We start from the raw sequence: 15,385 nt of genomic DNA on the forward strand, positions 1-15,385 counted from the left end.
AAACCAATCTGTCTCACACAGAAAAGTCTATTGAATATGAAAATGCGGGGGGTCTAATAACCTCACCCAATATTTCGATTAGAAATCTGTATGGACTAACTCTAATATACTTTTAAGAGAATCAACTAGACAGTCAGACTCAATCTTAATAAAAAGTATATTAAGGAGTTAATATCTCGATCTCTTGATTTAATCTATACTCAAGCAAGTAGAAATATGCGAGTCTTTATTAAATACAAGAGATATAAACTTGGATGGTACCAAAGACCGATATCCAAGGATCAATCAATTTCCAATCAACAACCAAAGGTTGGATTTCACAATTGATCGATACAACGCACAACCTGTGATATTTCAATTATATAATAAAATATAACGCGGAATAGAAATAACACAGACACCAGATGTTTTGTTAACGAGGAAACCGCAAATGCAGAAAAACCCCAGGACCTAGTACATATTGAACACCATACTGTATTAAGCCGCTACAGATACTAGCCTACTACAAACTAACTTCGATCTGGACTGTAGTTGAACCCCAATCAATCTCACACTGATTCAAGGTACAGTTGCGCTCCTTACGTCTCTGATCTCAACAGGATGCTACGTACTTGATTCCCTTAGATGATCTCACCCACAACCAAGAGTTGCTACGACCCAAAGTCGAAGACTTGAATAAAAAATCTGCATCACACAGAAAATTCTACAGTAATAGATAAATATGTCTCCCACAGATAAACCTACGAGTTTTGTTCCGTCTTTTGATAAAATCAAGGTGAAACAGGAACTAATCGATAACCCGGACTTATATTCCCGAAGAACAGCCTAGAATTATCAATCACCTCACAATAATCTTAATCGTATGGTAGCGAAACAAGATATTGCGGAATCACAAACGATCAGACGAAGATGTTTGTGATTTCTTTTTATCTTTCCCTATCGGAGATATAATCTCAAGTCAATCCTTTCAATTTAACTCGTACGATAGAAAATGGCAAGATCAGATCACTCAACTATAAGAGAAGTAGTTTCGTCTGGCTTCACAATCCCAATGAAGTGTTTAAGTCGTTAACCTACAGGGTCTCGAGAAGAAACCTAAGGTTAAAGGAGAATCGACTCTAGCTAAACCAACTAGTATCACACAGGAGGTGTGGGGATTAGTTTTCCAGTTGCTAGAGTTCTCCTTTATATAGTTTTCAAATCAGGGTTTGCAATCAATGTTATCTTAGTAACAAAGCATTCAATATTCATCGTTAGATGAAAACCTGATTAGATACAAGCTAATATCTTTCAACCGTTAGATCGATACTTAGCTTGTCATACACAAATGAAATGTATTTCATTTAGGTTTGAGTAACCGTACCTAAACGTGTACACTTAGTTGGTTCACAAATAGTTAACCAATGGTTAGTATGAGCACTTCCATATTAACAGTATTCATCTTCTTCACAACTATTTCAAATGACTTCAAAATAACTAGTTGAAGAGTTGTTCAATTGCTTAGGTCTTTATACATAGACACAAGTGAAGCAAAATTGGTTTGATTCATTTGAATCAATTCATGAAAAATATAGCCACGGTTTGCAAAGATTGCATTCCTTAAAATTTATTGTTTAAGTTCATGAACTACTGATTTGAGAAAATAACCAGCTTGGGTACGCGTACGGTTATGCGTACCTTAGCAACCGGATTGAGTTGGTTTCGGTTTCCAAACTCAGCAGAATTTTTCGTGTAGAAAAGTTCCACCAGTACGCGTACGGGTACGCGTACCTAATGTGACTGGTTTACTAGTTTGTAAACTACAAACTCATCAGAATTTTTTTGGAGGAAAAGTTCCGCTAGTACGTGTACGGGTACGCATACCCAACTTGTCTCCTTTACCAATTCCGTATGCACACACTTGGTTTCCGGTACATGGATTTATACACTAATGTGCGAACAAACTATATATGCTTATATCCATAGATGATTACATAATCTCAACTCTGCATTCCAATCATTGAAACATTCTTCTATAATGTTACCATAGTCGCTATTCACAACTATCGTCATCAAAGCAATTTTCAAGAGATTGAAACGTCATCATGACTTTCATCACGGGTAAAGATGAAAATGGTTAAATTGAAAGCTTACCAACACATATTTAGAGAAATAGATAGGCGAGATAAACTCAGCTCGAAATAGCAAATGTGTATGTATGAAAACTATCATAATTATACGACTTTTGTCTCAAGAGTAGGAGATAGAGTAGATAGACTTTTGAGTGATAGATAAGTTCAAGTCTCCAAATACCTTTTAGTCGGATGAAGTTCCACTGGTTCCTTGAGTAGTTCTTCGTCTTCGTAAGATGATCTTCGTGGAGTCTGGAGCTCAACTACACTTAACTATCCTGGTCGAAACTTAGCTATAAGTATAATAGAAATAAAGACATATGTTTTTGACAACTAGAATTGAAAACAAGCTTGAGATAGCAACGCTTGCGAGTTCGACCGAGAAATGCTCTAACAGAATAGATAAATATGTCTCCCACAGAAATACTTATGAGTTTTGTTCCGTCTTTTGATAAATCAAGGTGAACAGAAACCATTTGATACACCAGATTTATATTCCCGAAGAACATCCTAGTAATATCAATCACCTCACATTAATCTTAATCGTATGGTAGCGAAACAAGATATTGTGGAATCACAAACGATGAGACGAAGATGATTGTGACTACTTTTTATCTTGCCTATCGGAGATTAGATCTCGAGCAAATATTAGAGAAGATAATACTCAATACGATAAAAAGAAGCAAGATCAGAACTCGCAATTACAGAGAAAATAGTTGGGTCTGGCTTCACAATCCCAATGAAGTCTTCAAGTCGTTAACCTACTGGGTTTTGGAAAAACCTAAGGTTAAAGGAGAGTCGACTCTAGTCGCAACTAATATCACACATGAGGTGCGGGGATTAGGTTACCCAGTTGCTAGAGTTCTCCCTTATATAGTCTTCAAATCATGGTCTGCAATCAATGCTACCTTGGTAACAAAGCATTCAATATTCACCGTCATATGAAAACCTGATTAGACTCAATCTAATATCTTTCAACCGTATATCAAACTTAGCTTGTTACACACAAATGAAAAGTGACTTCATTCAGATATGAGTAACCGTACCTAAACGTGTGCACCTTGTTGGCTCAACTATAGTTAACCGAAGTTATCCATATGAACACTTTCATATCAACCATATTCATCTTAACCATAACTAGTTCAAATGACTCAAATGAAACTAGTTCTAGAGTTGTTCGATTGTTCATATTCTCATAGAAGTATACAAGATACCACTGAAGAAAAATCGATTTTGATTCACACGAATCAATTCATGAAAATTATAGCCACAGTTTGCAAAAGATTGCATTCTTTAATATATAAATGTATTAGTTCATGAACAAACCGATGTTAGAACATAACCTACTCAAGTATGCAAATGGGTACGCATACCTAAGTGGCCTGACTAAGTTTGGGTTCGCCAGTATGCGAACGGGTACGCATACCTTCCAAACTCAGTTGAATTTCCGGAACTTAAAAGTCACGCTAGTATGCATACTAAGTTCCTGGACTTTCATTAACCAACCAGTACGCATACAGGTATGCATACTATGGTTCCCGGACTTGGAATAACTTGCAACAGTTAGCATATAAGTACGCATACTGTGTTATATCCAATCATGGTTATTTGTTCTAAACTCTAATTTCAATAATTGAAATATTCTTAGAAAACGTCAATAGCTGTCTCACACAAACTATTAGCTTCAAAGCAATTTTCAAGTGATCGAATGATTAATACGAAACGTTCCGATTCTACATCAAATGACTGTCTCACACAAATCATGTAAGATGTTACAAGGCGATTTTTCACGTAGCGCCCCCAAAGATAGCAGCTGACTAATCCAAGAGATTAACTAAATAAAGAGGCACTAAGAATCTAAATCATAAACTTAAGTATTCAATTAAGAAATCTGCGACAAATCTTAACCCAAAAACTAGCCCCGCTCTGAAATATATATACAAGAACTCCTCTCAAATGATACATATTCAATAGTGAGTTGATTTTACAAATGGAATACAAACACAGAATAAACATAGCGGAAGCTAACTAATTAACGTAAATAATTCTTCGAAGCTTTCATCGTCACATCACTACACCAAATTCTGGATTTAGCTACCTAGATTAGCAACAGAGCTAGAGCTGTTGCTAATTCGCAACAAGAAAAAGCGGTTGCCAAATTTTAGCAACAGCTTATTTCTGTTCTAAACTCGCAACTGTCCGTGTTCTGTTGCGATTAGCGACAGCTGACAGCATAAGCATGAGATTCACATGCGTATCAGGTAACACTTATAACTCTTATTCCGCCCATAGTTTGACCTGCTTAGAAGTGTATTGAGATAAGTCCACCCCTTGACCTTTTGACCTGCTTACACGTACTCCTCCTCTCATAACCACACAAATTTCTTTACTTTACTCTTTTCTTTTATCTTCTCCATTTACTTCTACATCTAGATCTGAGAAAGCTCTCTTCCATTAAAAGTCTGCTTCTATGAAAGCTTTACTTCTACAGTTTCATACCTGTCACTACTATCATTCCACAGTAACAGAAATCATTAGTGAGGAGTAACACAATCAGTGAAGATGTTTTGGTTAGATGCTATTCTTCCATTAAGAACTATCGTTAATTCTCAGTATCACTTCTTCTTAAATTTGTATGAAAATTTTAACCCAAGTCTTCATTTAAACTTCACGAATAATTGAGGGTTTTGTTGTTTGCAGATTTGGGTTTGATGTTGAAGTTTTTTCTTACAAGGTGAACGCCCTTTTCATTTAAATCTAGGGTTTATTGATTTTACAATAAGAGAATCATAAAGATTGAAACTTATCAGGGTTTTGTTATTGTGTTTTATTAAATTTTCTTATTTTCTTCACGTCCGGGAAGGAGAGAAAGAGATTCTTAACGACAAAAGAGATTAGAGGATCAGAGTAAGAGATACGAAAGAAGGTTAGTATTACTCTCAAAGTCATTTGGAATTGTAATTAAGGTTTTGTGCTGTTTTAATTTCAGTCTAGGAGAAAGATTGTAAAATCCCTTTTCAGGGCTATCAGGGATACCGTTGCTGGATTTTAAGGCAAGTTTACTTGTCTTTGTATTAGGGTAGATTTAAGATTTGATTTAGGTTGTTAGCTTGCTTGCTTAAAGGATTTTGAAGTATTAGGGCGGATTTAAGAGTTGATTTAGATTTTGAATAAAAATTACTCTTTGTCCTCCGTAGGTGATCAATACATGATTAATCTTGCGAATATTACCATGATTAATTAGACGTCATGATAGCTAAATTCAGTAGCTCACCCATGTTTACTAAACACTCATATCTTGTTCCGTTGGTAGTCAAATTTTTAAGCATGTACATTAATTCATTGTTTATTACTCTACCTTGGTCCCTGTACAACACTTTATGCACATTTTATTAATTGGTAGGTGCATTTGATTATCACTTTTGGATGCTGGTGATCCGTTGGCTAATATTGTGAATTTAGATGTATGTTACTACTTCTTAAAAATACTTAATTATTTGATGGTTTGTAATCAGTAATATGATAATGCCGACCGGACTTCAGGGAATGGATAGATAAGGTTTAGCTATTTTATGAGATTATATGAGCAGCTTAGTTGTTGATCAGTTTAGAAGACATACCTTCAAGGTTTAAACAAGGGAAGTGGATTAAGGATTTAGCCTTAGTATAGGCGGTTACAGTTGAAATGATGTATGCAGCAGCATTTTATTTTTGTGGGTTTAGGAGTACTAGTGTGGCCTAAGCAAAGTCTAAGGTCTGATTGTGATGGAAACACAAGACATGGATATATGTTAGACCTGGAAACTAAAGTCGAATCTTGTAGTGTATGAGGTAAGTCCTGCTATACCATTTATGTTTTGTGTTCTAAAAAGAACAACTTGATTTGATGTTTAGATGAGTGATGTATGGGGTTGGTCCTGTTACGTCATTCCAAAGCGTATGTCGTTGAAGCCAAAGAAAGAAGTCACTGCAACTAAGCGAATAACTATTTCTGGTTGTCGTGAGTGCGTGTTCTATGTAGGAGTAAATTAGCGACGCCGACCATTAATTTGTGGGGAATCTTAAGTTGCAGGTGAGGCATGTTGCTCTAAACCTTCTTATCTCCTTTTAGTATACAAAAATGCTGCTGATAAGACATTTTGGATTCATTTTCATTCTACTCATTCTTGAAAATGTTTAGAAAAGTTTTTGGTCTTTATTGCACAGGTATCCCCATGAAATACTTTCTATTCACAGCTGGAAGAGCACCTGAGCCAAGTTCGTGTCAATACAACTACCAACAAACGGAACGACGTCCGTGTTCTACGTGTGGTGGATCCACACTTGCTTCCTCCTTGTGATATTGTTCTGCTATGTCAAGAATGTCAATCTCTAATCAAAAATCATGAGCCAAGTTACAGCTTCACAGTAAGGGAATAACTTAAATACAACTCTATAGGTTAGACCAACTTCCATCTTTGTTCTTTTAGTTTCTTTTTTTCGCAGCTGTTAAACTATGCAGAATTTACATGTGTCTGTATCTAGGTATATGCTTAATAATTTCCCAATTTAGAAGCATTTTCTTTTCAAAATGCTTCTCGCACTCGTATTGCACTTATTTCAGAAGGTTGGGCTGACTGAGAAACTGTACAGTTGGAATCTCTGATTAATGAAAAGTAAATTTAGTGGATCAAAGATTGTAGGTATTGGATAATACACGATCCGCCATATTTTGAGCAGAGTGCAAGTTGAATATCACAGGCTTAGCTGTCAAAACAAGCAGGTATGCAAGTCTACCCTTTTCTAAAATTCTTAGTAATTGGACTCCCTCTCATGACATGGACTACAGTCTCGCAAGGTTTAATATGTTAACTCTTTCTCATCTTATCTCAAAAGTATTCATATAGCTAGGGCAGGTTCGATATCCATTTCTAGCAAGGACTAGAGGTTTTGTTGTACTTGGCTACATAATTCATTATGTCATTCCAGGGCTTTAAAAGGTTTGTTCTTTATCTGAAATAGTTGCATAGAAAAAGATATTAGAGAACGAATTGTTATACACTTGGTTAAGTTGTGTTCCTTTCTGAATCACATAACTGAACACTTGAGAAATTATTGCATCAACATGCAGGACTTGTACTTGAGCAGATTAGAACCACGTCCTCCAAGTGACGCGAAGTACTTGCATGGTATTACTCAAATCCATTGCACGCATTGAGGTAAGGATTCACTGCTCGCTCTCTTCTCGTTGTCTCCAGTTATACATGCCTTATTTTTTTATGTTCGATCGAGTGTTTGCTTAATTAAACCTCATGAAGTACAATGGAGATTTCTTTTATTGGCCTTTTGTGACTTTCGTTTCTCATGTGAGCTGAAGATTTCCAATTCTTCCTTTTTGGCTGTATGCAACTGGCAGAAGCACATCTCAGGCACCATCGAGGCACAACAATTATTATCAGATTGTTTCATCAAACAACATGCACATTGAGAAGCAGTTCCATAAGTTGTATGTAGAAGTCAACCTGTTCAACCTGTGGTTCTTCAAGTATCAGATTAAAATGTAAGTGCAGATTGTAAGTGAAGTGATTAAAATGCAAACTTAAGTTGTTCTAAGGGTTTATACTCAGTTTCGTTGCAAGTATCAGTTGGATGGCTTTTTTCAGAACTGTTTCCAATTGGCATTCATCACTTGGACATGAGTTCGGGTCTCCTGAGGTTCGTACTTATACTTGGTGTGTTTCGCTTGTATGTGTAACTTCAAGTTTGTGTTGTTTTAACTGAATATAATTGTTGCCAAATGTAGGTGACGAAGATTGTCACAGACCGTATGCATAATTTTCTGCTCTTTCATATGCTCCAACAGAGGAAGTGCATCCTTAACTGTAAGCAATTCTTTTGATTTATCTAGGTATTGTATGTAATAAACAAACATAGCCGCACCAGCACAATGTAAGAAACAAGAACATATTTACATATGCAATCTTTCAGTTGTACAATTTGACACCTGATTTTCTTAATGCAACTTGTAACATGTCTTTGATGTCATGAGTTCCATTTCTTTGTAGAATGTTTTTGAGGTTTAAACCTATGGGAATGTCTGTGTGAATATAGAGTATGAGAATATCAGATTCAATTGCTGGATATAAAATGAATTAGGGTTTTGCAGGGAACTGGGTATTGATTGGGGGGAAATCAGTTTTGACTAGGTCAACGAAGACTTGACCTTTTTTTTTGTTGTTGCAAAAACATAGCAACGGAGGAAACATGTTGCTAAATATGAACCAGAACATCTATATCCTGTTCTACTAAAATATATCCCGGAATGACTATAAAATTAGCAACAGAGAAGAACAGTTTACATATGTTTCTATATTTTAATTCGCAACAGCTTCTTTCTGTTGCTACTTCCGTTGCTTACCAAAATTAGCAACAGAGTTAGAGCTGTTGCGGAAAACTGCGACAGGATGTTTAGCAACGACTAAAATCTTATTTAAGCTGTAGCTAATCGTTAAATTTGGTGTTGTGCATGTACATCTTGATCTGTCTCTGAAACTGAAAGTGGGAATGGGTGAGCACATCATCCCTAAAAGCAGTGCCCAATGGAAATAACAACTAACTTTCAAGTAATCATTAATATGATTTGAAGACAATGCAAGTTTTATCGAAAGTCGGTAATACAAGGAAAGACAATAAAACATAATGTAGAAACTTCTTCAAAGACATTCATAAATAAAAGTAAACATCCATGTATGAGATATGTGTTGCCGCACATAAGGGAAGAGTAATATTGCGGTGTATCACCCTAGCCATAGAATACTGAATATATAGAGGAAGAATAATATTGCGGTGTATCGCCCTAGCCGTGTAATATTGCGGTGTATCGCCCTAGCCATAGAATACTGATACTGTGTCGGCACACATCTCATACCACACAAAGCACACAAAGATATGCATGAATTTCACAACACAAAGATTAATTTGTAAAACAATAATGAATACAAGAGAGTTCGTTATCGATTCCCACCTCTTCTGATGACAAGCCTCGTTTACCTCGAGATCCACTGTAAAGACTCGCAAGCTTGTCAACGCTATTAGACCAGTCACGTGTCGAATTAGCCGATAATAACTCGACTAGTTTAACACGAACGATAATTAATAGGAATTAATCTAACAACGATCTAGATACAAAAATAGTACTGTTGAATAGATATCGAAAAGTTATGCGAATTAGGATACTCGAACGTGTCAATCAGATACCATACGAAGAAGTAATCATCAGATTGGTTTGAAGGGCAAAATAGTATTTTCACAAATAGACCAACCTGGAGTTCCCTTAGCGAAGAGAGTGGGTGCAATAGTATCATCCTTCATCTTATTTTCACCCGATCGAGAAGATAAAACACTTCTTTATTTTCTCTTTCTTTCCTATACTTCTTTCTTCTCGTTATTTCTTCTTCTTTCTTCTGCTCTTCCTCTGTTCTTCATTCTCTGATGGTTTGTGAATCAAATTGAAGATTTTGAGATCGAAACAAGGGGAGAAAGATCATGTAGTGACTTCCGGTGAACTAAGAGATATAATATTGATGTTGGAGAAGATTGAGTTGCTGTTATAAATTGAAAATCGGGTTTCTGAAGTTAGGGTGCGTAGAATTGATGATGATATAGTGATAATGAAGGATTAAGAACAATTGGGTTGCTGTTTAATTGGATTTTTAGTGTTATCTTGAAGAGTAATTCGAGTTTGATAATTAGGGTTTCTGCGTGTTGTATTGGAATTCGAATTAGCCAAAGATTGAGAAGATTTAGATAAAATTGTAAGATGGGATTGTTTAATTGAGACTTCTGAAGTGGTTGTGGTGATAAATTGAGAAGATAGATTTATGTTAAATGGAATTAGGGTTCTTGTGTTCTTCCCCAATTTGTAATTAGGGTTTCGGCGGAATTGGTTTGGTTAACTGGCAATTCAAAGGAAGCTAGTGAATGCGTTAGTTACTATGTCGTTTAAATTCCGTATTTGGTGTTGAATTGTGTATAATCTGATGTAGTTGAATAATGGGATGAGTTTAAGGAAGATGTTGATATTGTTGTTGTTATATTTAGATGAGTGAGTGATTTCAAGAGATGTGATTGGGTAACTGTGGTTGTATTTAGTCTGTATTTGAGATGATGAGTACTTCTTGTGAAGATGTACTTGGTGGTGGTTTGCTGAGTTAAGCTATCAGGTGGTGGTTTATGTGTGACAGGGATTTATGAATGAAGCTGTTGTTGATCTGAGTTGCAGATGTGTTAATTGAGCTCTTTGCTCAGCTGGTAATGGTTGTAAGTTTTAGGTTGGCTGATGGGTATGTGATGGAGATATGATTCTGGTATTGTGTGGTGTTTGAGTAGTGTTGATGGTTGGAGATGTTGTTGGTGCTGAGATGAAGTTGCAGGTGATGTTGGTTTGGTAATTACAAGGTTATGGAGTGGTTAAGGGAGTTGAATTGCAGATTTATGGGGTTAATGTGAACTGTAGGGTATGAGATTGGTGTCAATGCTGTGAGAGTGTAGTTGTAGAGTAAAAAGGGGATCATGGTGGTGATTCAGAAAAGAAGTGGAACTGCAGATGTAATCATATGGTGATAATATTATTAAAGTTCATAGAACTGTGATTGCAGATTAGGATTGTGTTGTGAAAATGAGTAAGAGAATGGTGTTACTGATTTGGAAACTAGTTGTATTTATAGTAGTTTATGGAGTGAATAGTTTCTGAAGTTTTAGTTCATGAAGAATGGTGAATTCAGAGTTGTAGATTGTATTTGTTGTGAAAGCTTGCAGCTACTGCAATTGCAGGTAGACAGTCTTTGTTTGTAAATTGAATTTGAAGTTTGTTTACTTTATTTTGAATTGATGTTGAAATATAAAATTGGTAGATGAAGGTGTAAGAATTAAACTTAGAGTGACCTGTAACATGGTGTGTTTAGTTAAGCCGTCTGACTGAACTTATTCAGTCTGACTCAGTTGTATTACTGTCTGACTTAAATCATCTGACTGAAGTAACTCAGTCTGAACCAGACTCAACTCACTGAGTTGACTCGTGCGACCAGATCGTTGACCAGACTTGACCCTGGACTTGACTTGACCCTTATTTCTGACTTACGTTGACTGTTGGCTGACCCGTGACTGTTAATTTGACCGTTAGTGACTGCTGGTTGACCAGATTGACCAGGCCTTAGATTATTGGGCCAGTTTGGTAGACATGGGCTTGGGCTTAAGGCTATTTTTCCTATTACGATGAATTGGACCCTTATGGTCTGATTTAGACTTTGATTCCTTCTACAAAGTTGTGGATATTCGTAAGGCTTAGCTAGTGGACTATAGAAACAACCTAATTCAATTAGCAAACCTTAGCTATGCTAAAGATAGATAAATAAAAGATGTAGAACCTTAAATGGGCCTAGAATCAATAGAAAGACTTGTATGTTTCTTGTGTGAGCCTTTTGGGCTAGATTCTTAAACTTCTTGTGTGATTAACAGTTAGTCTATATTAACAACGATCGATTCAAATGATGAACCGGTGGATCGTAGATCTCGAGGTAGGCGTGACTTGTCATCAAAAGAGGTGGGAATACATTTGACTCTTTTGTAACCATTATTGTTGTTTTTACAAAAGTTTATGCTTAACAAACTCATGCATTGTCTGTCCGTGCATTCCATGCTTTGTTTAAATTGTATTATGATAATTCTGTTGATTCTGTGAATCTTTCCACGATTTGGAAAGGACTTGTAATGTTTTGTTTGTCATTATGAATTGTTATGGGAAATGAGAATTTCTACTTGTGGTATATAGGATACGCTCCTTCACAATTATATCTACATGAATTCAGCTTTTATTGCTTAGAGTGGGTCATCATGGTCTTGGTGATATCAATAGCTAATGAGTGTGGTTAGCACGAATATTATACATTGTTTGAAGAAGGAGTTTGTCCATATACATATTGTTTATTTTAGTGACTTGGTCACTATTTATTGTTTGGGAAAACATTATAGTTTTCCAACTCTTGTCATGATTACTTAAAAAGTTAAATGTTATTCCTGCTGGGCACCCCTTTTAGGGATGATGTGCTCACCCATTCCCATTTTCAGTTTCAGAGACATATCAGAGTTGCAACGGAAGCTTCGAGGAGTTGGGTCCATTAGTTGGTTGACTTCGGATATGTTTATTATGTTGCGTATTATATTTGTAAACCAAATGATTATTGTGTATGTATCATTTGTGAGAAGTTTCTTGTATATATGTATTTCCGAGCGGGGCTAGTTTTGAGTTAAGTTTTGTAGCAGATTTCTTAACTGATTGTTTAAGTAAATGATTTAGATTCTTAGAGCCTCTTTATTTAGTTAATCTCTTGGATTAGTCAACTGCTAGCTTCGGAGGCACTACATCCACGATCAACTGGTTCATCCTTGAATCGATCGTTGTTAATATAGACTAATTGTTAATCACACAAGAAGTCTAAGAAACAAGCCAAAATGGCTCACACAAGAATCATACAAGTCTATCTAATGGTTCTAAGCCCATTTATGATTCTACACCGTTTTATTATCTATCTCTAGCATATATAACGTTTACATATTCAAGTAGGATGCTTCTATAGTCCATTATCTAAGTCTTATGAGTATCTACAACTTTGAAGAAGAATCCAAAGGCTAACTCAGACCACAAAGGTCCAATACATGTTCATTAAGAAAACTGGCTATAAGCCCAAGTTCACTAAACATGCCCATTAAGTTAAGGCTGAAAAAGCAGGGGTCTAACAGCACCACCCAATATTTCGCTTAGCAATCTGTATGGACTAACTCCGAAATACTTTGTTAGAGAATCAACTAGACAGTCAGACTCAATCTAGATAAAATTATCTCAAGGAGTTAATATCTCTCTCTTGATTTGATCTTTACTCAAGCTAAAAACAATAGCGAGTCTTTATCAAATACAAGGAATACTTTGACGGTACCAAAGACCAATGTCCAAGGATCAATCAATATCAATCAACAACCAAATGTTGGATTTCCAATTGATGATCACAACCTGTATTATTTCAATTATATAAAATATAATACGGAAAAGAAATAACACAGACACCAGAAATTTTGTTAACGAGGAAACCGCAAATGCAAAAAAACCTCGGGACCTATTCCAGATTGAATACACACTGTATTAATCCGCTACAGACACTAGCCTACTGCAAACTAACTTCGGACTGGACTATAGTTGAACCCCAATCAGTCTCCCACCGATCCAAGGTACAGTTGTACTCCTACGCCTATGATCCCAGCAGGATACTGCGCACTTGATTCCCTTAGCTGATCTCACCCACAACCAAGAGTTGATGCAACCCAAAATCACAGACTTGATAATAAACAGATCTGTCTCACACAGAAAATTCTATCAAAGGATAAATGTGTCTCCCACAGATAAAACCTAGGTTTTGTTCCGTCTTTTGATATAAAATCAAGGTGAACAGGAACCAATTGATAATCCGGTCTTATATTCTCGAAGAACAGCCTAGATTATTCAATCACCTCTCTACAATCCTTCCTGACTACACAAGCGGTTGTCGAGGAATCACAAACAGTGAGACGAAGATGTTTGTGACTTCTTTATCTTGCCTATCGGAGAACTCTCACGATCTCAAGCCAATCAATCGATTGTGCTCGTACGATAGAAGATGCAATATCATATCACACAACTACGATAAAGTAGTATCGGTCTGGCTTCACAATCCCAATGAAGTCTTTAAGTCGTTAACCTGATTTTAGAGAAGAAAATCAAAGGTTAATGAAGATCGACACTAGCGAGCGCACTAGTAGCACATAAACGTGTGGGGATTAGTTTTGCACAATGCTAGATGTCTCCTTTATATAGCCTTCAAATTAGGGTTTTTCTTTAGTTACAAAGCAATCCTTATTCACTGTTAGATGAAAACCTGATTTAGATTCAAGATAATATTTCTCAACCTTTAGATCGAAAACTTAGCTTGTCACACACACTTAGGTAGACGTTTACTGGGTTTGTGAAAACCATGCCCAAATGTGTACGTGTATGTTGGTTCAACATAGTAACCCAAAAGGTTAAACATATGAGAATTTCATATTAACCTTGTTCTTCTTCACCATAACTAGTTCAATTGACTCAAATGAACTAGTTAAAAAGTTGTTCAATTGCTATGAGATCTTATGTAACTACACAAGACACAATTAAAACAAAGATGATTCGATTCGATTGAATCGGCTCATGAACATTATAGCCACGGTTTGCATAAAACATTCCTTAGTAATTTAATGTTTCATGTTCAGAGCATATCTTAAGATCATAACCTCTTAAGTTCACAAACAAGTTCGCGGACTTAAGTTAATCAGTTGAGTTTTCCAAACTCAGTAGAAGTTATCGGAAAGAGAACTTCCGCCAGTTCGCCGACTGAGTTCGCGAACTTAGCACACAAACGAGTTTTGGAAAATCCAGCAGAAATTCTCGGTCGAGAATTCCGACAGTTCGCGGACTTGGCAAGCCAATTTCATAATCCTCTCGATTTCTCTTGATCAACAAAATTCGAAAACTTCGGTTCAAGGAATACATGGTTATGTAATCTAAACTCGTATTTCAATCATTGATACATTCTCAGAGGACGCTATGTAGCCGTTATTCACAGATCGATTCACGTCAGAGCAATTCTCAAAGTGATTGAAACTTTTGATGACTTTCGTCACTAGGTGAAGATAAACTTGATCAAAGCGAAACGCATTACCAACACACGATTTCGAGATAAAGGATAAGCAATGAATGCTCAGTTCGAAATGTCAAATGTGTATGATCTAGTCTATATAACATACGACTTTTGTCTCATAAGAAGTAGGAGATAGAAGAGATAGACTTTTGAGTGATAGATAAGTTCAAGTCTTCACATACCTTTTTGTTGATGAAGTTCCACGGTTCCTTGTATAGATCTTCGTCGTTGTATGATGAATCGCCATGAAGTTCTTGATCTCAACTACACTTTTCTATCCTAGTCCGACTTAGCTATGTAGGCTAGAAATCAAGACTTATAGTTTTGATCACTAACATTGACAAACATGCTTGAGATAGCAACACATGCGAGGTTGACCGAGTTATGCTCTAACAATCTCCGCCTTTGTCAATTTTAGTGACAAAACTATTAATACATATGGAATACAAAAAAAGATAAACTTTAGTGGCTCCTATTCCATAGTCTAATCTTCAACGTTCCCTGAAATCTTCGTCCTTCCAAGTAATCCAATGA

General features: G+C 36.2%; 1 long non-coding RNA gene across 3 annotated transcripts; it reads left to right on the forward strand.

Moving 5' to 3' along the window:
* Positions 1-4,554: 4,554 nt before the first annotated feature.
* LOC113319467 lies at positions 4,555-8,130 on the forward strand. Of its 3 annotated transcripts, none has more exons than XR_003345535.1 (9): positions 4,555-4,845; positions 4,975-5,037; positions 6,006-6,183; positions 6,318-6,873; positions 6,987-7,090; positions 7,222-7,309; positions 7,507-7,650; positions 7,736-7,805; positions 7,894-8,130. It is a non-coding gene; the product is annotated as an uncharacterized LOC113319467 (long non-coding RNA). The 3 variants fall into 3 exon arrangements; XR_003345536.1 differs by having other exon boundaries at positions 6,318-6,549; positions 6,794-6,873; positions 7,507-7,805; XR_003345534.1 differs by having other exon boundaries at positions 7,507-7,805.
* The last annotated feature ends 7,255 nt before the right edge of the window (positions 8,131-15,385 follow it).

Source organism: Papaver somniferum, chromosome 10 (assembly GCF_003573695.1).
Source record: "Papaver somniferum cultivar HN1 chromosome 10, ASM357369v1, whole genome shotgun sequence".
Lineage (NCBI taxonomy): Eukaryota > Viridiplantae > Streptophyta > Magnoliopsida > Ranunculales > Papaveraceae > Papaver > Papaver somniferum.